Genomic DNA, 14,998 nt, shown 5'->3' on the forward strand with positions numbered 1-14,998 from the left:
GAAAGAGCGTGGCTGGCCTTCAGAAAGACACTTGCACAGCAGGAACCAGGTCTTTAGAAGGAAGCAGGAAGTTTCTCTTTGAATCAAATCTCCCTTCCAGCTTCTTGTCACTTGAGTAACGGTCAGAGGAAGGGAAAAGAAATGTCGATTTTACGTTCCTCTGTTTTTTAGAGTTTTGAGGACTTTTAGGTTATGTGGTCCAGGCTCGTTTAGAGCGTAGGATCCATCTTGCCTCAGCATCCCAAGTGCTGAGATTCCAGGGGTGTGCCACCACACCCAGCTGCCATCTTTCTCTTAGGTTTCCAGCTCCCTAAGGAACAGATGAGTCTTGGCTCTGCCCTGTCCTTGCTGACTTTCTTCCTTGTCAGGCCAGGAGATGGAGGCCACGTCTGATGCGGGTATTTGGGTCACTCACTGCCTCTCTGGCCAGCAGTGTATACATTTCTTTTTGGAAGCCCAGCATGAGCCAGCTTCTCTCTTCTGCACGCCATATGTTTTGGTTCCTCTCACAACCTAGTCCACCCTGTCTGGTAGAGAACAGCAACAACAGATGAAAGAAAAGAAAATGAGCCGGGCATGGTGATGCACGCCTTTAATTCCAGCACTCGGGAGGCAGAGGCAGGTGGATTGCTGTGAGTTCAAGGCCAGCCTGGTCTACAAAGCAAGTCCAGGACAGCCAAGGCTACACAGAGAAACCCTGTCTCGAAAAACAACAACAGCAAAAACAACAACAAAAGAAAAAAGAAAAGAAAGAAAGAAAGAAAGAAAGAAAAAGAAAAGAAAATGTCCTACTGGCTTGCCCAAAATCTGATCTTGTTTGTTCACCGTTTGTTTTGTTTTGTTGTTCAAGACAGCCACCACCACACAGCCAGCCTAATCTTCGAGGCCTTTCTCATTTGAGGCCCCCTCCTCTCTGATGAATCTCGCTGTGTCAAATTGACATAAACCTAGCAGTACAAGTGGCTAGACAAAACACATTCAGAGGTCAAAGGTGAATCTCTGAGATGAACAGTCTTCTGGGGAGCAGATACCTTAGTACACGGCCTTACAGACACTGTGTAAGGCTGGAGAGATCATCTGTGACGCATAGGGAAGCCAAGTCTGATGCACGGATGGGTTCGAAGTAAAGTGGCAGAAATCATGGGCTTTGGGCACCAAGGGCCACCTGGTACTCTGTGAATCTAGGATAGAGGATGGACCTCACTGGTCTCACAGCCATGCCAGGGCACTGTCACCTGCAGTGCTTGGGGACATAGCAGAAACATGGAATCTGTTTAGAACATTCCCCTTTAAACACATTAGAAAAAGCAGTGGCGGTTGGGTGTGTTGGAACAAACCTGTAATCTCAACACATAGGAGACAGAGGCAGGAGAACTGCTGAGAATTCAAGGCCAGCTTGGACTACAGAGTAAGACTGTCTCAGAAAGAGAACCAGAGCCGGGTGTGGCGGTTTCATCCCTGTGTGAGGAGCAACCTCGATGCAACACTTGAGTTATGTTGACTGGGGAAATGGTGACTGCGTCTCATCCCATTGTGGAGAACTCTGATGTGATCTGTCAATTGGCACCAAGTAGAGATGGGAGAGAAAGGTTCTGGAAATGTCTCTTCCTGGCTAATGGGTCTCGGCAACTTTGAGATTTGCCTGGTCAACAGAGCAAGTTCCAGGATGGCCAGTGCTATACAGAGAGACCCTGTCAACAAACAAACAAACGAACAAACCCTTTCAGACCCATTTCACTAAAAATATACACCTCTCTAGGCAGCAAGATGGCTCAGCAGGTGCAGGTGATCACTTCCAAGCCTGATGACCTGAGTTTGATTCTCGGAACCCACACGGTAGGATGTGAGAGAATCAACTCCTCCCACAAGAAGACAAGTTGCCCGCCGATCTTAGCAGACACATTACACATGCATGTGTGCGTACACACACACACACACACACACACACACACACACACACACACACACACGTCAATTATATGTTAACATTGCATTTACAGTAGAGCCAGGATTGATGAATGGCTAATACCTATAATTGAACCAGTCTGTTGGCAAAGGAAGATTTTGCTATGAATTCTGGGTGGGCTTGCTAGTGGTGTGCCCAGTCCCTACTCACCACCCATTTAACCCATGGCCAGTTCTTTGCTAACATATTTATTCATTCAGTTAGTTAGTTAGTTAGTTAGTTTGTTTGTTTGAGACAGAGCTTCTCTGTGTAACAGAGCCCTAGCTGTCCTGGTCTGGCCATCCGTCTGCCTCTGCTTCCCCAGTGCTGGGATTAAAAGCATGTGCCACCATGCCCGGCTGCTGAGGTCTTTTTATACTTACTATCTCACTCCATTCTTTGTGTGTTTTAAATATTTAATTAGTTAATTAATTAATTAATTAATGTATTTATTTATTTTATATATATACAGTGTTCTGCCTCCTGCAGGCCAGAAGAGGACACCAGATCACATTATAGATGGTCGTGAGCCATCATGTGGTGGCTGAGACTTGAACTCAGGACCTCTAGAAGAACAGACAGTCCTCTTAACCTCTGAGCCATCTCTCCGGTCCTTCTGTTTTATTTTTTGATGCAGGGTGGAACTCTTGATCCTCTCGTGTGCTAGAATTACAGCCATGCGCCATCGACCCTGGTTTATCCTGCTTTTTTATTTTTAATAAGATTTATCTTATTTTATATGTGTGGATGTTTGCCTACATGTATGTTTGTCTGCCCCTTTCATGCCTAGTACCTAGAAAGGTCAGAGGAGGGTGTCAGATTCCCTGGCACTGGAGTTACAGATAGTCGTGAGTACCATGTGGGTGTCAGGAATCAAAGCCAGCTCCTTTCCTGTTCTTTTTAAAGCGGTACAGCATTTCCTTCCTGTGCCAGTACCATTATTATTTTTTTTTCAAGACAGGGTTTCTCTGTGTAATAGCCCTGGCTGTTCAGGACTCAGTTTATAGACCAGGCTGGCCTCAAGCTCACAGTGATCCGCCTGCCTCTGCCTCTCAAGTGCTGGGATTAAAGGTGTGCACCACCACATCTGGCTGAGGTAAATATTTTTTAAAATAGTAAATTAGGAGCTGGAAGGATGGCTCAGAGTTTGAGTATTTGGTACCTTTGCAGAGGACCTGAGTTCAGTTCCCAGCACCTCCAGCCACCTATAACTACAGTCTCAGGCACTCAAACACCCTCGTCTGACCTCCTAAACACAGGTGGTAGGCATGCACATAACTTTTTAAAAATAAAGTGAATCAGTAAACATAATGGCATTCAGGAATCCTTTGTTACGAAAGGAATTTTAGCCGGGCAGAGTGGCACATACCTTTAACCCCAGAGTTCCAGAGGCAGAGGCAGAGGCAGGAGGACTCTGTGAGTTCAAGGCCAGTCTGGTTTGTAGCAAGTTCCAGGACAGTTGGAGCTTCATAGTGAGACCCTGGATAGAAAAAACAAAAACAAAGAGAGGGGTGTTTTTAATTACAGTACTGGGGAGGCTGAGGCAGGAGGATCACCTGTTCCAGAGCAGCCTGGGCTCCCTCCATAGAGAGAACATGCCTTCAAAAGCAAAACGAAAACCAACAGTTTGGTAGACAACACTTTGCTGTGGCAAGCCTCTTTATTGACATTCACCCTGAGTATAAAACCACCACACACATCACCTTCTGCCAGGCAATTTCCTTTGCCCATTGGGGAGGAGGGTTTTATGTTTGGCAAATAAGGCGAAAGTACATATTACATGGCTAAACAAAGTAACAGGGCAAAGAGCCACAAACAGCCCAAACCAGGAAGTTGACCTGAGCTTTAAGGGACTTCTCCTGACCTCTGCTGTCAATGTTTGGTATTGCACTGCCTGGGTGGTTTTTAGTGTTGGTTTGTTTTGTTTTGTTTTTCTTCAAAGCAACCAGAAAAATCAGAATTTTATTCATTTATTTTTTTTTCTTAGACAGGGTCTTGTGTACACAACTAGTCTTGAACTTGAACTCACTCTAGCCAAGGATGACAGGAGCTTCTTGGTCCTCTTCTCTCGAACTCCCAAGTGTTGGGGTTACAGGCTTATGCCATCATGCCTGGCTTTATGCGGTACTGGGATCAAACCCTAGCAAGTTAGGAAGCATGACCAACAAAGCTACTTCCAACCCCAAGTCAGAACTTTAGAGGTGAAGTTTATGGACCACTGAGTCTAAATCCCTCTTTTTAGGCATGAGGAAAGTGCAGTCCAGGGCTTATTCAAAGGAGAAGCCCCCAAGTCAGTGTGTGTCTGAGTTCACCCAGAGTCCCGCAGCTACATAGCGACAACCTCAGGACCAGTCCCTAGGAATGCAAACTCAGGTTTACAAACGGTGACTGTCTCCATTAGGGTGAGTGAACAGACTTCAGACTGCATGCAGAGGATCATCGTCATCATCTGAGCTGGGGCTACCGCTCCGCTCCGGTAGAGCTCTAGTCCAGTGTGAACACCCCTGAGCGAGACCGCTAAATGCCACAAGCAAATCAAAAAGCCGCTAGCATGGTAAATGTGGCGATCAAGGATGAGAGTTGGTGGTGAAGGCTGCAGCTAAGAGGTAAAAGGCCTTGGGTTCACACACACACATACACACACACACACACACACACACACACACACACACGGAAGGAAGAAATGGTGATGGAGACAGGGAACAGAGGGAGGGAGGGAGGGAAGGAAGGAAGGAAGGAAGGAAGGAAGGAAGGACCAGGCAGGGAGTGCTGAAGCTGTCTTAGTGATTAAAAGTCCTTGCTGTACTTCACATATTTCAAGAGGACGCAACTGTCTGTAACTCCCACTTCAGGGTATTTGATGCCCTCTCCTGGACTCCTTGGGCACCTGCGTGGATGTGGCATACAGACACACACACAGACACATAAAGTAAGAAAGTAAGCGGGCATGGGTGCCTGCCTTTAACCCCAGCACTCGGGAGGCAGAGGCAGGTGGATGGATCTCTGTGAGTTCGAGGCCAGCCTGGTCTAGAGAGTGAGTCCAGGACAGCCAGGGACGCACAGAGAGACTCTGTCTCGAAATGGTGTCCCCCCCCCCCCGAATTATTTTTATCATGTTCATAGTTGTAATTGTTGTAAATTATATGCCTTAATCCTCTAATTAACTTTAGTTACTGTTCGATGGTACACCACCTAGGCCTGAGGTCTAAATAATTCATACCATACAACTAATGGTCTTAAACTGAGGATGAGCTTCAACTTCTGATACTCCTGCCTCCGCCTCCTAAATTCCAGAACTGTGGGCTTGTCACTTTACCTCATTCATAAAAGCTGTTTTTTGTTTGTTTGTTTGTTTTTTAGTTGCAAATTCTTCTTTCCAGGAAGAAATGGTGACACACCTGAAACACAAGCAGGAAAATCAGGAGTTCAAGGTCATCCTCAGCCATAAGGCAACAGATCTGTGGTGCCTGGGCTTCATGAGACCTCGCTTAAAGGAGAAAAATAAACAGAAAATTTTCACTAACACCCTCCACCCTCCTCTTTACTAATTTTAAAAATCTTTTTCTGAGACAAGATCTTCTTCTGTGTGGGGCTGGAGAGATGGCTCAGCGGTTAAGAGCACCGTCTGCTCTTCTAGAAGTCCTGAGGTCAATTCCCAGCGACCACATGGTGGCTCACAACCATCTATCATGAGACTTGGTGCCCTCTTCTGGTGTCCAAGTGTACATGCAGGCAGAGTACTGTATATGTAATAAATAAATAAATCTTTAAAAAAAACTTCTGTGGCTATGACTGGCAGGAGGCTGGGTCTGAAGAACAGGCTGGCCTCAAACTCTCACCCATCCTCGCACATCTGCCTTTCCCTCTTCCCTAGTTCTGGGTACAGGCACACGCTACCCTGTTCCGCTGATCAACCCATTGTGGCCTGAGAACTAGTCATATAATCCCAGTTAAACAGATAGCACCCCACAAAGGAATGGTCCTTTGCTTTAGACAGCTTTGTCAAGCCTGGTATCAGAGCCACATCTGAAGTCCCCAATCTCCTTTAAGCTTAATTTCTGGGTCTCCTTGAATGCCCGGTGGTGCTTCCCGAAGCCCACCCCAAGGACGCGCTTTTGAATGATGGACGGTGACGGTGTGCGTATTCTGGGTCACCTCCTTGTTGACACAGAACTACAGTGTTTTGTTTTGTTTGTTACTTACCTTTGCCTTATTTTTGCAAGAGCCATTCTGCCAAGCTCGAATTAGAAAGCTCTACTGTGTGTGTGTGTGTGTGTGTGTGTGTGTGTGTGTGTGTGTGTAACCTATAGCTGAATCTGGAGCTTACCTTTCAGCTAGTGTGGCTGGCCCATCTCCTTCACCCCCCCTCCCCCCGCGCCTCACCCAGCTTTTTACACGGTTCTAGGGATCGCGGTGTCAGCAGTTGCACTTTGCCTTGTGCCCCAGCCACTGCCATCTGACCCTCCACCAGGAACCAAAGCTGTGCGCCCTTCAAGCATGGACCACGAGCCTCTGAAACCAAGAGGGAAATAAATCTTGGTAAGTTAAAGTCTCAGAGGTTTACTTCTGGCCCCTGTTTGTTTATTTATTCCTTGGCTGGTGCTGGGGATTGAACCCGGAGACCCAGGCATGCCAGGCTCTACCACTGAGCTGCATCTCCAGTCTGCATTTCAGGAACGCTGTCACAGCAAGGGAATGACTAAAGTGCCCGCCCCCTAGTGGTCGGTTTTCTGCCTGTAGAATCCTGTACATCCTTTAACCATTTAGAGGGAGGCGGGGCTTGGTAGTTAAGACTTTTAATATCAGCACTCAGGGAGTAAAAGCGGGTGGGTCTCTGTGAGTTTGAGGGCAACCTGCTCTATAAAGTACATTCCAGGCCAACCAATATGGTGAAACTGGCCTCATTTTTTTTCTTAAATTTTCATTTATTCGCCAGGCGTGGTGGCCCACGCCTTTAATCCCAGCACTCGGGAGGCAGAGGCAGGCGGATCGCTGTGAGTTCGAGGACAGCCTGGTCTACAAAGCGAGTCTAGGACAGCCAAGGCTACACAGAAACCTTGTCTCAAAAAACAAAAAACAAAAAAACAAAACAAAACAAAAATGTCATGGGTTAGGACACTTACCATATACTGCCATTAGCTCATCTGTTCCAGCATTGTCCCTGACCTTGCGTGACACTCGGCCCCGTCCAGTGGGACATGGGTCTGGGAATGGGACCTCATAGTGTTTTCCAGGAGCTGCAAAGGAACAGCTTTGTGACCTGTTCGATTATAGAGCCATCTTTCCCTCTACCTTGTCATTGTCCCCAGCACCTTCCAGCACTACCCATCCCTGTGTATTCTAGGCTGGCTTTGAACTTCTGATCCTCCTGCTCCCACCTCCTCAGTGTTGGGATTATAGGCATGTGCTGCCATGTTTGTTTGTTTTGAGATAAGATCTCACTCTGTAGCCCAGGCTAGTCTCAAAGCACGAGCTGCCAAGAATACCCTGAACTCTTGTTTTTCCCGCCTCTACTTTACCAGGGCTGGGATTCCAAGTGGACATCACCACGCCCAGTTTAGTCTCATTTTAAATTTAGGAAGTAAAACAAATCTATAAGTCTATAGAATCCCAGCTGGGTGGCGAACGCCTTTAATCCCAGCACTTGGGAGGCAAAGGCAGGAGAAGTGCTGTGAGTTCAAGGCCAGCCTGTTCTACAAATTAAGTCCAGGACAGTCAAGGGTACACAGACAAACCCTGTCTCAAAAAACCAAAAAACAAACAACCCCCCCCAAAAAAACATATATGTGTGTGTGTGTGTAATCAATGGTTTGCTATATGGATTAAATCACTGAGCTAAACTTATACACAATAAGTAACAAACCTTTCAAACATACATATTTATAGAAACTGACCATATGCAAGGCCTCAAAGAAATGTGCAATTAATTTTAGAAAGTGGCTTGACCAAGGGCACCCATCTGTGATAGAATCCTAATTCAGGCTCCCACCACTTTATTTTTCTCAATAATTTAACAGTCTCCTAGGACAAGTCTCCTTCACCTTTTTAACTGTAGTACCTGGTCAAAACTTCTAGAAATGATGTCTGTTTTTTTTGTTTTGTTTTTATTTGATTTTGATTTTTCGAGACAGGGTTTCTCTGTATAACAACACCGGCTAGCCTGGAAATCTCTCTGTAGACCAGGATGGCTTCAAATTCACAGCGATCCACCAGCTTCGACTTCCAGTATGCTAGGATTAAAGGCGCATGCATCACCATGTCCTGGACTCACTCGGTAGACCAGGCTGGCCTCGAATTCACAGCGATCCACCTGCCAAGGCTACACAGAGAGACCCTGTCTCAAAAAACCACACACACACACACACACACACACACACACACACACACACACACAAAGACCCTTGCCATCTTCAACCTGCCCTCTGTTTGATGCTTTAGTTTCAAGGCGTGAACTCTCGGCATCTGCTCCAGTGCCATGTCTGTCACCTGTTGCTCTGTCCCTCCCCCACAGCCTTGCTACAACCTTATCTTCTGGAGCCTTAAGCCCCATAAACCCTTCCTTCTATAAACTACTTCTGAACATGGTGGGGTTTTGTTTGTTTTTTGTTTTTTGTTTTTGTTTTTTTTTTCGTTTTTCGAGACAGGGCTTCTCTGTGTAGCCTTGGTTGTCCTGGACTCACTTTGTAGACCAGGCTGGCCTTGAACTCACCGAAATCTGCCTGCCTCTGCCTCCTGAGTGCTGGGATTACAGGCGTGCGCCACAGCCTCACCGTGGAATTTTGTCATTGCGATGGAGAGCCGAGCGAGGTGGCGCATGCTTGTAATCCCAGCACTCAGGAGGCAGAGGCAGGTGAATCTCTGTGAGTTCAAGGCCAGCTTAGTCTACAAAGTGAGTCCAGGACAGCCAAGGATACACAGAGAAACCCTGTCTTGGGAGGGGCAGGGGAAGAGAGAGAGATGGAGATACACCAAGGCCCAGTCTTCTAGAACGTTCCTGAGACACAAGGTTGGGGGAGACAGCTGCTTCTTTACAAAGTCTGTGGTGTGACCGAGCAGCCATTAGTAGCCATTAGAGGACGCATTAAGACAAAGATATACATGCAACCAAACTGCAGGAGAACTTCCCTAGGGTGACAGGGTCAACGGGAGACAGAGTCTGGAGGGCCTTAATGGCCTTTTCTTATTCTCCCTCAAAAACTTTTAAAGCTTCCCTCACGGTGAGCAGCCCCAGGATAATGCACATTTAATTCAGCTTTTGATGCACGGCAATCAATAGCACCGTGACACAGACGGCTCATCACAAGTCACCCAAAGTTTAACACATAAATAAATCAGTGATCAACACACAAGCCAGGCACTTAAGAATTCGATTTGAGGTCTCATCTTTCCCCACAAATCAAAATGCTTCTTATAGCTTATTAAATATTTCAGGTTAAAATAAAGTGGGTTTTTTTGGTTGTTGTTGTTTTAATCCAGGATGAGTTGGATTGGAAAATTCCTTTAAAAGAAAATAAGTGTAAAGATGTTGGTTGTAATAACACTTTACAGATAATAGTGAGGTGTTATCACATCTTACCCTGTTTTCATTCCCTGATTCAATTTGTTTGTTTATGGTTTTGTTTTTGTTTTGGTTTTGGTTTTTCGAGACAGGGTTTCTCTGTATAACAGCTCTGGCTGTCCTAGAACTTGCTCTGTACACCAGGCTGGCCTCTAACTCACAGCGATCCTCCTGCCTCTGCCTCCTGAGTGCTGGGACTAACCACAGGGGGAACTGTGAGTCTCCAGCCTGGTCTAAGATGGGGTTAGTTCTCAGAGGAATTCGGTTCCCATGGAGACGGTGGGGCAATGGAGGCAGAGTGACCTAAGAAGGTGTCATTCTCTGGAATTCTGGGTTGGCCAGACACCACTGTGCTTTAGGGCATCGTTTGTCTGTTTGTTTTGTAGGTTTTTGGAGACTTTAACTATAGACTTTTAGGTTAATCACATCCCTCAAGGGCGGGAGAGATGGCTCAGTGGTCAAACGCACTTGGTTCCCTTGCAGAGGACCTGACTTAGCTGTCTTGTTATTCAGATTCCAGAAGCTTCTCTTCTAACCTCTGTGGGGACAGACACACAGGCACACATGCAGGCCAAACATTAAAAAATTAAAAATTAAAAATTTGAAATGTAAAAATTACATCCCTGAGATGGCACATGGTCTCCACCAAGGCACTGCTTTTATCTTACTTAGTAACGGACTTTATATTCTTGTCATATTCTACTTATAGAAAACCCAAGCCGGGCAGTGGTGGCGCACACCTTTAATCCCAGCACTTGGGAGGCAGAGGCAGGCGGATTGCTGTGAGTTCAAGGACAGCCTGGTCTACAAAGTGAGTCCAGGACAGCCAAGGCTACACAGAGAGACCCTGTCTCGAAAAACCAAAAAAAAAAAAAAAAAAAAAAAAACAGAACAGGTCAATACCTTCCCTAGCTACCAGGGTGAAGGAAGGTAGTCACCTTTGCTTCCCCGTGCCAATAAACCTTAGCTTTTTGTCTATATAGTGACTACTTGACAAAACTGCATTTGTGTCATGTACTCAGGACATGTGCAGCTTTCTGTATGTTATACTTCATTAAAGTATTTTACCTCCAAAAGTCCTGGTGGAAGCCGGCTGTGGTGTGTGTGCCTGTAGTCAAAACAATTTATGAGGCCAAAGAAGATCCCTTGAACCAGGAGTTCAAAATCTGTTTGGGTAGCATAGCAAGACCCCATTTCTTTATTATTGCTCTTTCTCTCTTTTTCCTCCCTTTGTTTTTCAAGACATAGTTTCTGTGTGTAATAGCCCTGGCTGTCCTAGTCTCATTTTGTAGACCAGGCTGGCCTCCACCTGCCTCTGCCTCCCAAGTCCTGGGGTTAAAGATGTGCACCACCGTGCCCAGCTTTTTTGTTTATGTATTTTTTCTTTGTTTTTTGAGACAGGGTTTCCCTGTGTAGCCCTGGCTGTCCTGGACTTGCTTTGTAGACCAGGCTGTCCTCGAATTCACAGCGATCCACCTGCCTCTGCCTCCTGAGTGCTGGGATTAAAGGTGTGCGCCACCACGCCCGGCCAGCTCGAATTTTTAGTAGAATTGTACAAATTATGGATTAACTGAGAAAGAACTGAGTACTGGCACCTTAGGATTGTCATCTTATGGGAGATCACTTTCCTGGCCTGTGACTGGGGGCGGGGGGGGGGGGGGGGAAGGAGGGGAAATACATTAATGTAAAAGGAAATGTCTCCCTCTCTCCATGACCTATCTCCCTCTACAGAGGCTTATCCCAGCACCTCTTTTTCCTGAGGTCCATCCAAGCTGATTCTCTTTACCTGCATTGAGACAGGGGTCTCTGACTGGGAGCAGAAGCTGAGGAAGTGGATGAGGAAAGAGAGGAATTGAGTTGGTAACTGTGTATGAATCTGAACGAAGCCATCTGGGGAAACTGTCCTGTTGGTGAGCTACACTCCTGTTCCTACCCTAGCGCTAGGTCCTGAGTGTGCCATTCTGGATGGACTCGCTCACTGTTCCAGCATCCCGGACAAGCGACCACCTGAGAGGCAGAAAAGCAAGGGAAGTCTCTTAGTTACTGTTCTATTGCTGTGAAGAAACACCATGATCAGGGAAGTTTATAAAGAAAGCATTTAATTGGGGGCTTGCTATTTTGTGACATCACTTTATCTACTCTACAGAGAGGATCATGGGAGGAACCAAGGCCTCTTAGCAGCAGCCATGTGAGTGTGCCAGAATGCCATTTTCAGGTAAACGCAAACCATGAGAGATGCCAAGCCAGAACCAATCTACAAACGGGCTCCTGAGTTCCTGGTTGGCATGACCTGTGTGAGATAATAAATCAAGCGCTTCTTGCTGCTCTAGGCTGTCTGGAGTCAAGTATCACCTAGCATCTAGCATAGCATGAGTAAGACCTGATCAAGCTGTCGGCACTATTGTTATAAACACTTCCTGGTTTTAGATGGAGTCCACCGTCTGGTCATGCCCGCCCTCTCTTCCACTTCCGTCTTTCCAAAGCCACACGGAAAGCCCAGTCTCTCTTCCTCATGCTCAAAATCCCGACCGTTTTCTTACAACTAATTCAACTCACCAGAAACGCTACGGAAGCTGAGATAAAAACAGGGCTCCCCGCTCAGCTGCACCCTCGGAACATGGCTCCTTGTTCCAGGGGCTGCCCTGCAGGCATCTGGTCCCCACGGGGCCAGGAGAAGGCCTTCCCGTGAAGGTGGGGCTGAATCTGCTAAAGAGGGGTCGAAAGGAGGCTTCTAGAAGACGTGGAAGGAGTTGAGCAGACAATGGGTGGGTTCACCAGAGTGACAGGAAGCCGAGGACTGCTAGGCACAAGCTCAGCAGTGAACCCTACCCTCACCCAAACCCTTTTCTTCCTCAGGCCATCCCTCTTTCTTTTTTTTTTTCTCCAACATTTTCTTTTTCTCCACTACTGTGGTTTGAACCCATGGCCTTGCACATTGCCAGGCAAGCACTTTCCCCCTGAGCTATGTTCCCAGCCCTCTTTTTGACTATTTATTCTGAGATAAGGACTCACACCAAGTGAGCCTTTTAGGCTAGCCTCAGATTTGTAATCTTCCTGCCTCGGTCTCCCAAGCATTGCTGGCACCACCCCTCCGACCCCTCCCACGTCTCTAACTTCTGAGTGTTCCCCCTCGGCGGCGAGGCCTCCTCCCTCGTCAACGTAACTGTCCTCGGAATACACCCTTTCCTGTCACATGACGGGCCCTCAGACAGAGCCAGCCCTCCAGGGTGGTCTGACCGCCGCTGAAGCAGAGACAGCCCGCACCTTTCTTTTTCCGGAGGCTCCACTTGGTCCAGGCCTGCCGGAGGCTGTTGGCACCCACATCTTCCAGCTGACTCATGCGGGTGCCCCTAGCATCTGGGCTGCTAAGCTCCTTTTCACATTTGCTCCTGCACAGCCGCATCTCCCCTAGCTTTGTACTTATGCCTTTGGGGTTTTGTTGTTGTTGTTGTTCTTTAAAATAATAATAATAATTCCCCGGGGGCTCTCAAGTTCAATAGTTTGATTCGTGCAGACTGCTAAACTCAGCTCAAGGTTGTTGGCAGGGGCCATTGGAAGCACTGGGTGCCTCCGAACAAATAAAAAATAAATAAATAAATCCCACTTATGAACAAGCCCTGGAAACAGCCTCCTGTCGTTCGAAGGCCACTGTGGTTAGGAGTGATTCACACTTGTGGCCGCTCTCGCGCCCGCCCTCGGGTATCTCCGGGGCCAGTCTGGGGTCTGAAGACGCCTGTCTTATGAAGAAGCAAGGGCCGGTGGTGGTGGTGCCGGCTGGACGCTTCAGGGGAGCTGAGTACAGAGGAAGGAAATTGGAAGAGGATGTTTGTCTGGTTCGCCGAGGCTCCCACCTTCCCCTTCAGAGAGAATCAGGCTATTGTCTAGGTGCAGCGCTTGGCTCGGTTACCTTCTCAGGCTCCAGCTCGGAGCAAGATTTCACTCTCCTCTCCTACGGAAAAATGACCACAGGAAGCGCCTGAGCCGCCCTTGCCAAAGGTCCAGGCTCTCATGTCCTGTCCCACTTCTCTGCCTCCCCTCCCCGGCTCTGGCTCTTTAACAGAAAATGTAAAAGGCCGTTTTCCTCTTGTCCCATCAGAAGCAGCGCGGAGTCCTTTTCGCATCCGTTCGTTTATGCGTGTCTCCATTCATTCGACTAGCATGTGTTGAGTGCCTACTGTGTGCCAGCATTGTTTTATTTTTATTTTTTATTTTATTTTTTTTAGCTTTTCGAGACAGGGTTTCTCTGTGTAGCTTTGGCTGTCCTGGACTCACTTTGTAGACCAGGCTGCCCTCGAACTCACAGCGATCCACCTGCCTCTGCCTCCCGAGTGCTGGGATTAAAGGCTTGCAGCACCATCGCCCGGCCCAGCCAGCATTGTTTTAGACACCGGTGATCCAAAAATAGGAAAGACGCAGACCTTGACGTAAAAAGACCAGCAGGATGAGATGCAGAACAAAATGGAGATGGAAGTACACAGACCTACTTGACTCAGCGGAGGGAATTTTAGAAAAAGATTCCCAGGAAAGGAAAGGTACCTTGATTTTAAAAGTAAGAGAAAAGCCACGGGAAATAATAATTGCTATTATGCTATTCAGCATCTTCAGTGTGTGGTAAAATTTTACATGTATATTATTTCATTTGAATCCTCACACACTAGAAGGCAGAGCCCTGCCGTGGCGCAAGCCTTTAATCCCAGCACCCAGGGAGGCAAGAGGACAGCCAAGGCTACACAGAGAAACCCTGTCAGGTGGGGGGAAGGGCAGGGGAGGGGGGGGACAGACGAGACGACGGGGGACTGTAATTATCCCAGCTTCACAAAATGAGGAAAGCGTGATTTAGAAAGGTCAACCGACTTATGGTTTTTAGCTGAGAGCAAATAGCAGAAGTGGAGGCTTAGAATCGGGTTTTCCAGTTTCTGGCCTGTTCTCTTACTCAGGGCTGCCTCAGAAGTTACGCAGGTTGCACATCGCCGCAACTCCAGGGATGACCCTTTCTCTTGACGATGTGTTACGCATGGGACTAAGCATCCAGAAAGAAAGGCCTCCTTTACAAAAGTATGATCTGGTTGAAGCCCTTTACTCAGGAAGCCAGCTGTGCAGAGCAGCCTCGGCAGGGGCAGGACCCTCTCTGAAGAGGCAGCTGCACGGCAACTACTGTGATGGATTAGCAAAGGGAGTGGGGCGATCTCAGCAAGTTGTATGGTGTGTGTGTGTGTCCCTTCTGAACCATATATAAAGGGCCACAGGCCTCCAGACTACTCAGTGCCCTTCCAACAGTCAACTTGTATTTGGCTACCAACAGCTGGTCCAGCAACTCGTTGCCCACTGGCCTTTGCTGAGTATAAACACAAATGTAGGAGGTGTCAGGAACCTCAGGGAGTGGTGGTGTGTGACTATAATCCTAGCATTCAGGAGGCAGAGGCAGGTGCATCTCTGCGAGTTCAAGGCCAGCCTGGTCTACAAAGTGCCCAAGACAGCCAAGGCTACACAGAGAA

General features: G+C 47.5%; 1 long non-coding RNA gene across 1 annotated transcript; it reads left to right on the top strand.

Annotated features, from left to right (window-relative positions):
- Positions 1-6,354: 6,354 nt before the first annotated feature.
- Positions 6,355-11,788, top strand: LOC311579692. Its single transcript, XR_014773226.1, has 3 exons — positions 6,355-6,484; positions 11,235-11,413; positions 11,650-11,788. It is a non-coding gene; the product is annotated as an uncharacterized lncRNA (long non-coding RNA).
- The last annotated feature ends 3,210 nt before the right edge of the window (positions 11,789-14,998 follow it).

The sequence above is a fragment of the Acomys minous genome, assembly GCF_964271855.1.
Source record: "Acomys minous genome assembly, chromosome: 12".
Taxonomy (NCBI): domain Eukaryota; kingdom Metazoa; phylum Chordata; class Mammalia; order Rodentia; family Muridae; genus Acomys; species Acomys minous.